This window comes from Stegostoma tigrinum, chromosome 47 (genome assembly GCF_030684315.1).
Source record: "Stegostoma tigrinum isolate sSteTig4 chromosome 47, sSteTig4.hap1, whole genome shotgun sequence".
In the NCBI taxonomy this organism is placed as follows: domain Eukaryota; kingdom Metazoa; phylum Chordata; class Chondrichthyes; order Orectolobiformes; family Stegostomatidae; genus Stegostoma; species Stegostoma tigrinum.
Window position 1 is genome coordinate 1,414,717 of NC_081400.1, and position 10,517 is coordinate 1,425,233.

The window sequence follows — 10,517 nt, forward strand, 5'->3', positions numbered from 1 at the left end:
ACCTTACAGAGATATATAAAATCATGAGGAGCTTGGGAAGGGTGAATAGCTGAGGTCAAGTTTTTTCTAGGGTGGGGGAGTCTAAAACTAGAGGGGCGTAGGTTTAAGGTGAGAGGGAAAGATTTAAAAGGGACCTGAGAGGCAACTTTTTCACACAGAGGGTGGTGTGTGTATGGAATGAGCTGCCAGAGGAAGTGGAGGAGGCTGGTACAGTTACAGCATTTAAGAAACATCTGGTTGGGGACATGGATTGGAAGGGTTTAGAGAGATACAGGCCAAATAGGATGTGGCCAGAATGGGATGTCTTGTCAGTGCGGATGAGTTGGACCAGGTGGGTTTATTTCTGTGCTGTATGATTCTAGAACTAAGCTTCAAGATCTTTGTGAATTGGAATCCACAGGACATCAACAGCAGCAGATACCTGGCTGCAATCCTGGTGCAGGGTGTCAGAGATATTGAGGAGCTGGATACGATCTCGATGTGGGTCACATCAAGGTGCACTCTCTCTGTGTGGTCTGACACAGTTGAGTGATCGCAGCCTGGGCTAGCTCTGTCAGGTTAGAGTCGGGTAACCCTGCCAGCAGCGAAGGTCCGCTCTCTGGTCTCTTCCTCACATTGACGATAGCCGCCAGCTCCACTGGCATTTCCACCCTTTCGCTCACAGCTCTCAGCTTCTGGCTGCCCTGTTCATTCTGTTGGAGGAGAGAGAGTTGTGGGGGGGTGTAAGAGAGAGAGAGAGAGAGGGGGCACGGTTAGAGAGAGAGACATGGGAGAGCTATCAGCACTTGAATTTAACCTCCAGGCTGCCATGTTTCAGACTGCACTCCCTCCTCGCTGAGATACCCAGCCGGAAACCTTACCTAGAAACCAGGTTGCTACACTGAGAGCCAGCGCTGAGGGAGCAGGCACTGTCAGAGGGTCAGGGCTGAGGGAACAGGCACTGTCAGAGGGTCAGGGCTGAGGCAGCGGGCACTGTCAGAGGGTCAGGGCTGAGGGAACAGGCACTGTCAGAGGGTCAGGGCTGAGGCAGCGGGCACTGTCAGAGGGTCAGGGCTGAGGGAACAGGCACTGTCAGAAGGTCAGGGCTGAGGGAGCGGGCGCTGTCGGAGGGTCAGGGCTGAGGCAGCGGGCACTGTCGGAGGGTCAGGGCTGAGGGAGCGGGCACTGTCAGAGGGTCAGCGCTGAGGGAGCGGGCACTGTCGGAAGGTCAGTGCTGAGGGAGTGGTCACTGTCAGAGGGTCAGTGCTGAGGGAGCAGGCACTGTCGGAGGGTCAGTGCTGAGGGAGCGGGCACTGTCGGAGGGTCAGGGCTGAGGGAGCGGGCGCTGTCGGAGGGTCAGTGCCGAGGGAGCGGGCACTGTCGGAAGGTCAGTGCTGAGGGAGCGGGCACTGTCGGAGGGTCAGTGCTGAGGGAGCGGGCACTGTCGGAGGGTCAGGGCTGAGGGAGCGGACGCTGTCGGAGGGTCAGTGCTGAGGGAGCGGGCACTGTCGGAGGGTCAGTGCTGAGGGAGCGGGCAATGTCGGAGGGTCAGGGCTGAGGCAGCGGGCACTGTCGGAGGGTCAGGGCTGAGGGAGCGGACGCTGTCGGAGGGTCAGTGCTGAGGGAGCGGGCGCTGTCGGAGGGTCAGTGCTGAGGGAGTGGGCAATGTCGGAGGGTCAGGGCTGAGGCAGCGGGCACTGTCGGAGGGTCAGGGCTGAGGCAGTGGGCACTGTCGGAGGGTCAGGGCTGAGGCAGCGGGCACTGTCGGAGGGTCAGGGCTGAGGGAGCGGGCACTGTCGGAGGGTCAGGGCTGAGGCAGCGGGCAGGCGGCGGTATGCTTTGTGGAGAGTGACATTATCTGTGTGAGTTGGTATTTTTCCCTCAGGCAGATCCTCATGGCTGCTCTCTCTGCTTTCCTCCGAGCAAAGTCCTCATTTCGTTTCTTCCTGAGGACAGAAAGCAGATTGAAACTGACTGGTGCGCAGTCGCCCTGGGGACCACTCTGTGCTCCTGAGACAGCGCCAGGTCCCAGGGTCAACCCATCACCAACGTGTAAACGTGAAGATGTCCGTTACATACCCCCATTGTGTGGGGAAGAACCCAGCAACAGTGAGAACTGCCCTCAATCCCTGTGCCCAGGAAGGAGCTTGGGTGTGTGAGCAAGAAAGTGTAAATGAGGGAATATGAATACAATAGTCCTCAGCAGTGAGGAAAGCTGGCCTGAAGTGTGTAGCAGAGATAGTGGGAACTGCTGGAGAATCTGAGATAACACGGTGTGCAGCTGGAGGAACACAGCAGGCCAAGCAGCATCAGAGGAGCAGGAAGGCTGACGTTTCAGGCCTAGACCCTTCTTTAGAAAAGGAAGTCATTTCTGAAGTAGGATCTAGGCCCGAAACGTCAGCCTTCCTGCTCCTTTGATGCTGCTTGGCCTGCTGTGTTCCTCCAGCTGCACACCGTGTTATCTCTGAAGTGTGTAGCATTGAGTTAAGGGTAGGTTATGGGGACGGTGGGGTCCTGGGAACGAACATGATGACAAAGTGTTTTCTGAAGCAAGTGGTCACTGCCCCCCGGAGGGTGAGGGGCCAGTGAGGGAGGGACTGACTTTGAAAGGAAATTGGAAGAGGCTCTCTAGGGAAGGAAGGGTGACTGAGATAGGGTGGAGGGATGGGTTGAATGGCTTATTTTCCAGTCGTCAACTCATTCGCGAAGAGAGGAGGCCGAATGGTGCTGTGCGGGGTGAGGAGTGAAGGCTGACTGTAGCTCAATTGAGCCGCACTGTGTTGGGAGGGGGGGCGGGGGGGGGGGTGGTGAGGAGTGCAGGACAGAGGGAAACCCTGTAATATTCCCAACCATTGGAGTGGGATAGCCTGATGGGAAAGGGGCATAACCATCTTACAAATAAGTTGTCAAAAATCAAAATACTGGACTACTGAATCTGCGGGATCACATCCCAGCGTGTGTGTGAAATGTGCTGGGGTGTTCAAAAGCCCAGGCAGTGAAGCCTCTCCCAGTTGAACAGCCCGCCAGCAGTCCCCACCCTCGATACATACTTCCCTTCTTCCAGTGCCTGCAGTTGCCTCTGGTAATGCTCCCGGTTCCTCTGGCCGCGATGACCGATGTCTGAGGTCTTCCTGTCTGCCTGGGGTGATGTGCAGCACAGTAGCTGTTTCAGGGAATCATCAAACACCACCTTGAGCAGGGAGTTCATCCTGGTCACTCAGTGGGAGGCAGCTCAGCAGACCCTGCTCTGCTTAAAGAAAACACTGACCTGCTGGAGGTTTACGTAAAGCCCAAAGGACATCCAACAGTACAAAGGCCCCCATCTTCTGCCTCTCTTCAGCTGTGGACTGAAATGCAAAAGGACTGCTTGCAGGTTCTGGTTTCCCTTCTACAGAAAAGATATTATTCAACTAGAAAGAGTGCAGAAAAGATTTACTAGGATGGTACCTGGACTGTGTTTGAAAGGACGTGTTGGATAGGTTGGGAATTTCTTTTTCCTAGAGCATGAGGGGCGACCTTTTGGAGGTCTATAAAATCATGAGAGGCACAGATAGCCGAAAGCTTTCCCCCAGGGTAGGGGAGTTTAAAACTCGAGGGCATGGGTTTAAGGTGAGGGATACAACAGGGTCTGGGGGGGCAGCTTTATTCACACAGAGGGACAGGCTGCCAGAGGTAGCGGTGGGAGTGAGTACAGTTTTGCCATTTAAGAAACATTTAGACGGGGATATGGATGGGACAGGTAGGCAGGGATATGGTCCAAACCCAGGCAAAAGGAATTAGATTAATTGAGAAAACTGCACGGCACGGGCACCCAGTCGGGCCGAAGGACCTGTTTCCATGCTGTAGAGCTTGATAACTCTCTGACTGATGAAGGAATTGCTGTACATTTGAAAATAAACTGCTTGAGCTCACTGTGATTTGTGGCAGTGGGAAAGGAGAGGTAAGACACCTCGCCACCGGGGGTCGCGGTGTGTGCGTGTGTAGAGCGCAGGATTCGGCCAGCAGCTCATTGCTGATTGGTTTGTGCCAATGTGACCAGTTGTAGATGCCAGAAGACGTCAATGTGTTGGCAGCTGTCTGGCTTCTGGGCAGGGGAGCACCTATGGTGTCCCTAGAGTCTTTGATGGGGAGTGTGCTCTTGCTTTGTATCCAACTCCGTGCTGTCCCGATCTTGGGAGTGTTTGATGGGGGAACAGTGTAGAGCAAGCTTTACTCTGATGCCGATACAGGGCTGGAGAAAGTGAGCACCTACCTTTGACACCCCTCGACTTATTAACCTGATTTATTGAATTTTTCTCTTACACACAGTCCATTAATGGAAACAGTGCAGTACTCCTTTAATATCCAGTGCACAGCTCAGCCACAGTAAAGGCACTGCAGAGGACATCTATAGAAATTTGGACAGATACCTCCCACTGTAATAAGAAAACTAAGCAAAATACTTGCCTCCCTCAGCATCAACATACAGAGAAGGATTAGTGCAATGAGCAATACTCACTGACTAAAAACTCTGTGGAAAACATCCCTGTTCCCAAACTTGTTTCCAGAATCAGCAGTCTTCCAATAGGATTCTTATATTCTTATTGCTGTAACATGGCGAGCTTCCTAACATACATAGAACTCAGCTCCCAGCACAGCTTTCCAAACAAAGGCAGGTCCTGTGGAAATCCACTGCAATCTGTTTACAACGGATTACATTCGGAGACCCGTTAAAGACGTGACCTAATTACCTTGTTTGGACACTGAGTCCTTCACCTGACCAGGACCTCTGCCATAACCAGGAACGAAACGGGGTTGGGGGGGGGGGCTTCCGGCAATATTACCCCCTCTCAAGATGTCAGTACATATCCTGGAGATAGCAGCAGCATCTCGTCAGATAGCAACACCCTTTCGACTCTCTCTGCGCAGGCATTAACTGTTTTATACTCTGTATCTAACATTGGTGTTTTTGACCTGAGAAGTTTTGGTCAGGACAGTGCAGGGAGAGCTTTACTCTGTATCTAAGGGAGAGGCAATGGCTGAGTGATGTTATTGCTGGGGACCTGGGTTCAAATCTCACCAGGGCAGGTGGTGAAAATTGGATTGTAATAAATATCTGGAATTAAGACTCTAATGATAACCATGAATCCATTGTCGGTTGTTGTGGGGAGGAACCCATCTGGTTCACCAATGTCCTTTAGGGAAGGAAACTGCCATCCTTACCTGGTCTGGCCTACATGTGACTCCATGTTGATTCTTAACTGCCCCCTGGGTAATAAATACTGTCCTAGCCAGCAAAGCCCTCCCATGAATGAATATTTTTTTAAAAAACATGCTGTCCCTCTCCTGGGTGTATTTGATGGGGGACGGTGTAATTATATTAATCATAATCGAATTGTTTTATCCTTGTTTTCAGAGCTGCCCTTGGTTTTGCAGCTGAGGTCAAGCTGCCAATAACTATAACATTCCCCCTACCCCCACTCCCAACGATCGTCCCCATGATCTCTGCACTCCTCCCATCTGTGTCTGTTGACGCGTCCTGATTCCTATCATTCCACCACTGGCAGCCTTGCCTTCAACTGAGGAATTCCCTCCCTAAATCTCTCTGTCACAATCTCCCCTGCTTTAAAATCTATCACATTGACCACCTTGATATGAAACACAGTGGGGGTCCTTAGTGTTCAAAGAGCTTTATAAATGTAAATGTTGTTGAGGGAACTTACAGTGTGTCATTTGTCTACTGCTACAGTGGACTGTTTCTTAAGAAGCTCAGCAGCTCTCTAGCCCCATTATCCAGCAACAATAAGACTATCTTATGAACAAAGGCTGAACAGGTTGGGATTCTACTCACTGGAGTTTAGAAGAATGAGAGGTGACCTCATTGAAGTGTACAGGATTCTTAAGGTGAGGATGTAGGAACTGCCAATGCAGGAGGATCTCAGATCATTCAGCTCTACACCTTGTTATCTCCAGGATTCTGAAGGTGCTTGATTAATGCTGAGACAATGTTTCTCTTTGTGAGAGACTCCAGGACCAGAGGGCACTGTCACAGAATAAAGGGGCACCAATTTAAGACTGAGATGAGGAGGAATTTCTTCTCTTAGAGGGTTGAGAGCTGTTGGAATACCTTGTCACAGAGATCTGTGGGAGCAGAGTCCTTGTGTGTATATTTAAGGCTGAGATAGATTCTTGATCAGTCGGGGAAATCAAAAGTTATGGGGAAAGGGCTAGGAAAGTACTGCATATTTTTAAAAAAAACTTTACTGTGTCTTTGACTGTGGACTGAAATGGGAAAAAGGAATACTTTAAAAAAATCAAGGACTAGGGAAAGAGTGGCTGTAGCTTGAGAACAAGTCACTGGAATGCATTGTGAGCTGCGTTTACATTCTTGCTTTGTTCAAGCAGCGTGAGACGAGAGATAAGGTACCGTATCACCAGCACTAGTTCCGGGCAGGCTAATAGCTTAGGTTAACCCTGAGGACAGTTATTCTCTCCCTACCATTCACCATAAGCTGTTGCCTCAAAGTAGTAACTGCAAAGCTAAACAATTAACATGTAAATCCTAAAATAAAACCATGAACTGTAGATGCTGGAAATCTGAAACTAAAGCAGAAATGGCTAGAGAATGTCAGCAGGACTGGCAGCTTCTGTGGAGAAACAAACCCAGTTCTTAATGACACCAGACCCAAAACATTGACTGTTTTCCCTCCACAAATGCAGAGTTTCTGCAGCAACTTCTGTTTTTGTTCCTGATTTGCAGCATGTGTAGCTTTGTCTGTGTCTACGGAAAGAACCAGAAGGGCTTCAGAGAATAGGTCTTGCAAAGAAAAAGGAACAACTCATTGAAACCCGCTGACTGGTGCCATTGAACTGTGTTTCAACGGGTTTATTTCTGCCACCAAGAATAGTCAAGCAATTAAATGCTTCAGAGATCGTAGGAACTGCAGATGCTGGAGAATCTGAGATAACAAGGTGTAGAGCTGGATGAACACAGCAGGCCAAGCAGCATCAGAGGAGCAGGAAAGCTGACGTTTCAGGCCTAGAGCCTGAAGAAGGGTCTAGGCCCAAGACGTTAGCTTTCCTGCTCCTCTGATGCTGCTTGGCCTGCTGTGTTCATCCAGTTCTACACCTTGTTATCTAAGAAATTAAATGTTATTGGTTTGCCTGCATGGGTGCTCTGAGAGAATTAGAGTATGATATATCGATTATCATTTTATCAATGAAAGTCCAGTGCAATCTCAATTGGAGAATGCCAGCCAATTTATGACTATTTGGAAAAGCATAGCGTGATTAAAGGGAGTCAGCATGGCTTTGAGAGGGGCAGGTTATGCCTCACAAATCTTATTGAGTTCTTTGAGGAAGTCACGAAACAGGTTGACGAGGGTCGAGCAGTGGATGTGGTGTACATGGACTTCAGCAAGGCATTTGATAAGGTTTCCCATGGCAGGCTCATTCATAAAGTTAGGAGGTATGGGATACAGGGAGATTTGACTGTCTGGATTCAGAATTGGTTGGCTGACAGGTATACAAGATAATGAGAGGCATAGATAGAGTCGATAGCCAGAGACTATTTCCCAGGGCAGAAATGGCTAGCACGAGGGGTCATAGTTTTAAGCTGGTTGGTGGAAAGTATAGAGGGGATGTCAGAGGCAGGTTCTTTACGCAGAGAGTTGTGAGAGCATGGAATGCGTTGCCAGCAGCAGTTGTGGAAGCAAGGTCATTGGGGTCATTTAAGAGACTGCTGGACATGCATATGGTCACAGAAATTTGAGGGTGCATCCATGAGGATCAATGGTCGGCACAACATTGTGGGCTGAAGGGCCTGTTCTGTGCTGTACTGTTCTATGTTCTATGTTCTATGACAGGAGGCAGAGAGTGGCTGTAGATGGTAAGTATTCTGCCTGGAGGTCAGTGCTGAGTGGTGTCCCACAGGGCTCTGTTCTTGGGCCTCTGCTCTTTGTAGTTTTTATAAATGACTTGGTTGAGGAGGCTGAGGGGTGGGTTAGTGTGTTTGCTGATGACACAAAGGTTGGAGGTGCCGTTGATAGTATCGAGGGCTATTGCAGGCTTCAGCGAAACCTTGACAGAATGCAGAGCTGGGCTGAGTCATGGCAGATGGAGTTCAACCTGGATAAACGTGAAGTGATGCATTTTGGAAGGTTGAACTTAAATGCTGAATATAGGATTAAAGGCAGGATTCTCGGCAGTGTGGAAGAACAGCGGGATCTTGGTGTTCAAGTGCATAGCTCCCTCAAAGTTGCCACCCAAGTGGATAAGGTTGTTAAGAAAGCATATGGTGTTTTGGCTTTCATTAACAGGGGGATCGAGTTTAAGAGCCGCGAGGTTATGCTGCAGCTCTACAAAACCCTGGTGAGACCACACTTGGAATATTGTGTCCAGTTCTGGTCGACCTATTATAGGAAAGATGTGGAGGCTTTGGAGAGGGTGCAAAGGAGGTTTACCAGGATGCTGCCTGGACTGGAGGGCTTGTCTTACAAGGAGAGGTTGACTTAGCTCGGACTTTTCTCTCTGGAGAGAAGGAGGAAGAGAGGTGACCTGATCGAGGTGTACAAGGTAATGAGAGGCATGGATAGAGTCGATAGCCAGAGATGTTTCCCCAGGGCAGATTGAGTGCCAATGAGGGGTCATAGTTTTAAGGTGTTAGGAGGAAGGTATAGAGGAGACATCAGAGGGAGGTTCTCCACCCAGAGAGTTGTGAGCGCATGGAATAGTTTACCAGTGGTAGTCATGGAAGCGGAGTCATTAGTGACATTTAAGCGACTGCTGGACATGCACATGGACAGCAGTGAATTGAGGGGAATGTAGGATAGGTTATTTTATTTTTGCATTAGGATTGTTCCACAGCACAACATCGTGGGCTGAAGGGCTTGTACTGTGTTGTACTTTTCTGTATTCTAATGGGGAAGACAGTGGGAGAAAGATGGTAGTAACTGGTTACCACGGCCTGACTGAATGGTAGATCATGTCAAAGGGGCAGGGGATTGAGAACAATTGCCGACAGCAAAATGAGCAGGAGTCTTCCAGAACGTTATTTTTTAAACGGGGAAAAAATTAACTCCCCAAACCCCTCATCCAATGGACGCTCAGCCAGCTGTCTGTACTCACTCAGGATTACAGTGTCACCCTAAATATCAGAATAACTCTCCCAATCTTCACACCGACTCCCTGCAGCTAGTCCCTAACTGCCACAGCACATTATCCTGCCCCTAACACTTATCCGCAAACTCCTCCGAATTCAACACCTAAATTGGGTATTTTGAAGCCAGTAGAACATAGAACAGTACAGCACAGAACAGGCCCTTCAGCCCACGATGTTGTGCCGACCATTGATCCTCATGGATGCACCCTCAAATTTCTGTGACCATATGCATGTCCAGCAGTCTCTTAAATGACCCCAATGACCTTGCTTCCACAACTGCTGCTGGCAACGCATTCCATGCTCTCACAAGTTTGGTCTCTCTGCTGTAGGAAGGATATGGTAAAACTTGAGGGCGTGCAGAAAAGATTTACAAGGATGTGGCCAGAGTTGGAGGGTTTGAACTAGAGGGAGAGGCTAAATAGATTGGGATGTTTTCCCTAGAAGGGGTTTAAGAGGGATAGGGACTAAATGGGACTAGATTAATTTAGGATATCTAGTCAGCATTAACAAGTTGGACAGAAGGTATAGGCCGTCTCTATGGCTCTAGATCTTCCCCCTTAGAGATTCTGCACGCACCCTCCCCATCCCCAGTTTTGGCTGCAAGGCCAATCTCTTCATGGTAAAAGGTGTTCTTAATAAATGGGAGGTAATGTCCTGTGGCTGTGCTATTCCAGTTTGAGACCCCACGCTGGTGAGGGTGGGACAAAGTGGTTAATAGCTGGGGTGGAAGAATTATAGCCCTGCTCATGGAAACTTTACAAGCCAGCATGTGAGGTGCCAGTAATAGCCTTCAACAATTAGAAAGCCACGTTGAAACATAGAAACTCTCATTTTTCATACAATGTTCATAATGTAGTTCATGATACCATACTATGAGAAGTCCTGAGGAGTTAGCTCCTAAAGGCATACCAGCTGTTCAGGGTAGTTGATAGGCATTTTGTCCATAATAGGATTTTTGATTTAGGCCAAGGGTGGGAAACTGGGGTCCGAAGTTTTGTTTTAAACTTCAGTATCCTTTAAGAAAGGCTAACTGGATAACGTGAACTGGTTAAAAAAAAACCCAGAGAAGTGGTAGCAGATATTTAAGACAATTTTTCAAAACTCGGATGGATATAGTCCATTGAAAGACATCATGAGAAATATGTAATACCCGTGGCTGAGGAAGCGGGTATAAAAATTCAAAAGGAAAAGATGTACAATACTACAATAATGGCTGAAAGCCCTAATAATTTGGAAAAAATGTCAGAAACAAAGAAAAGGATGGTTTAAAGACAGGAAATTGGAGTACAAGTGTAAAACTACAAGAGATATAAACAGACAGTAAAAGCTTCTGCAAGTTCATAAGATGGAACAGTGTCTAGGCACTGGTCCCCACCTTACAGTACAAGGAAGGAATTAA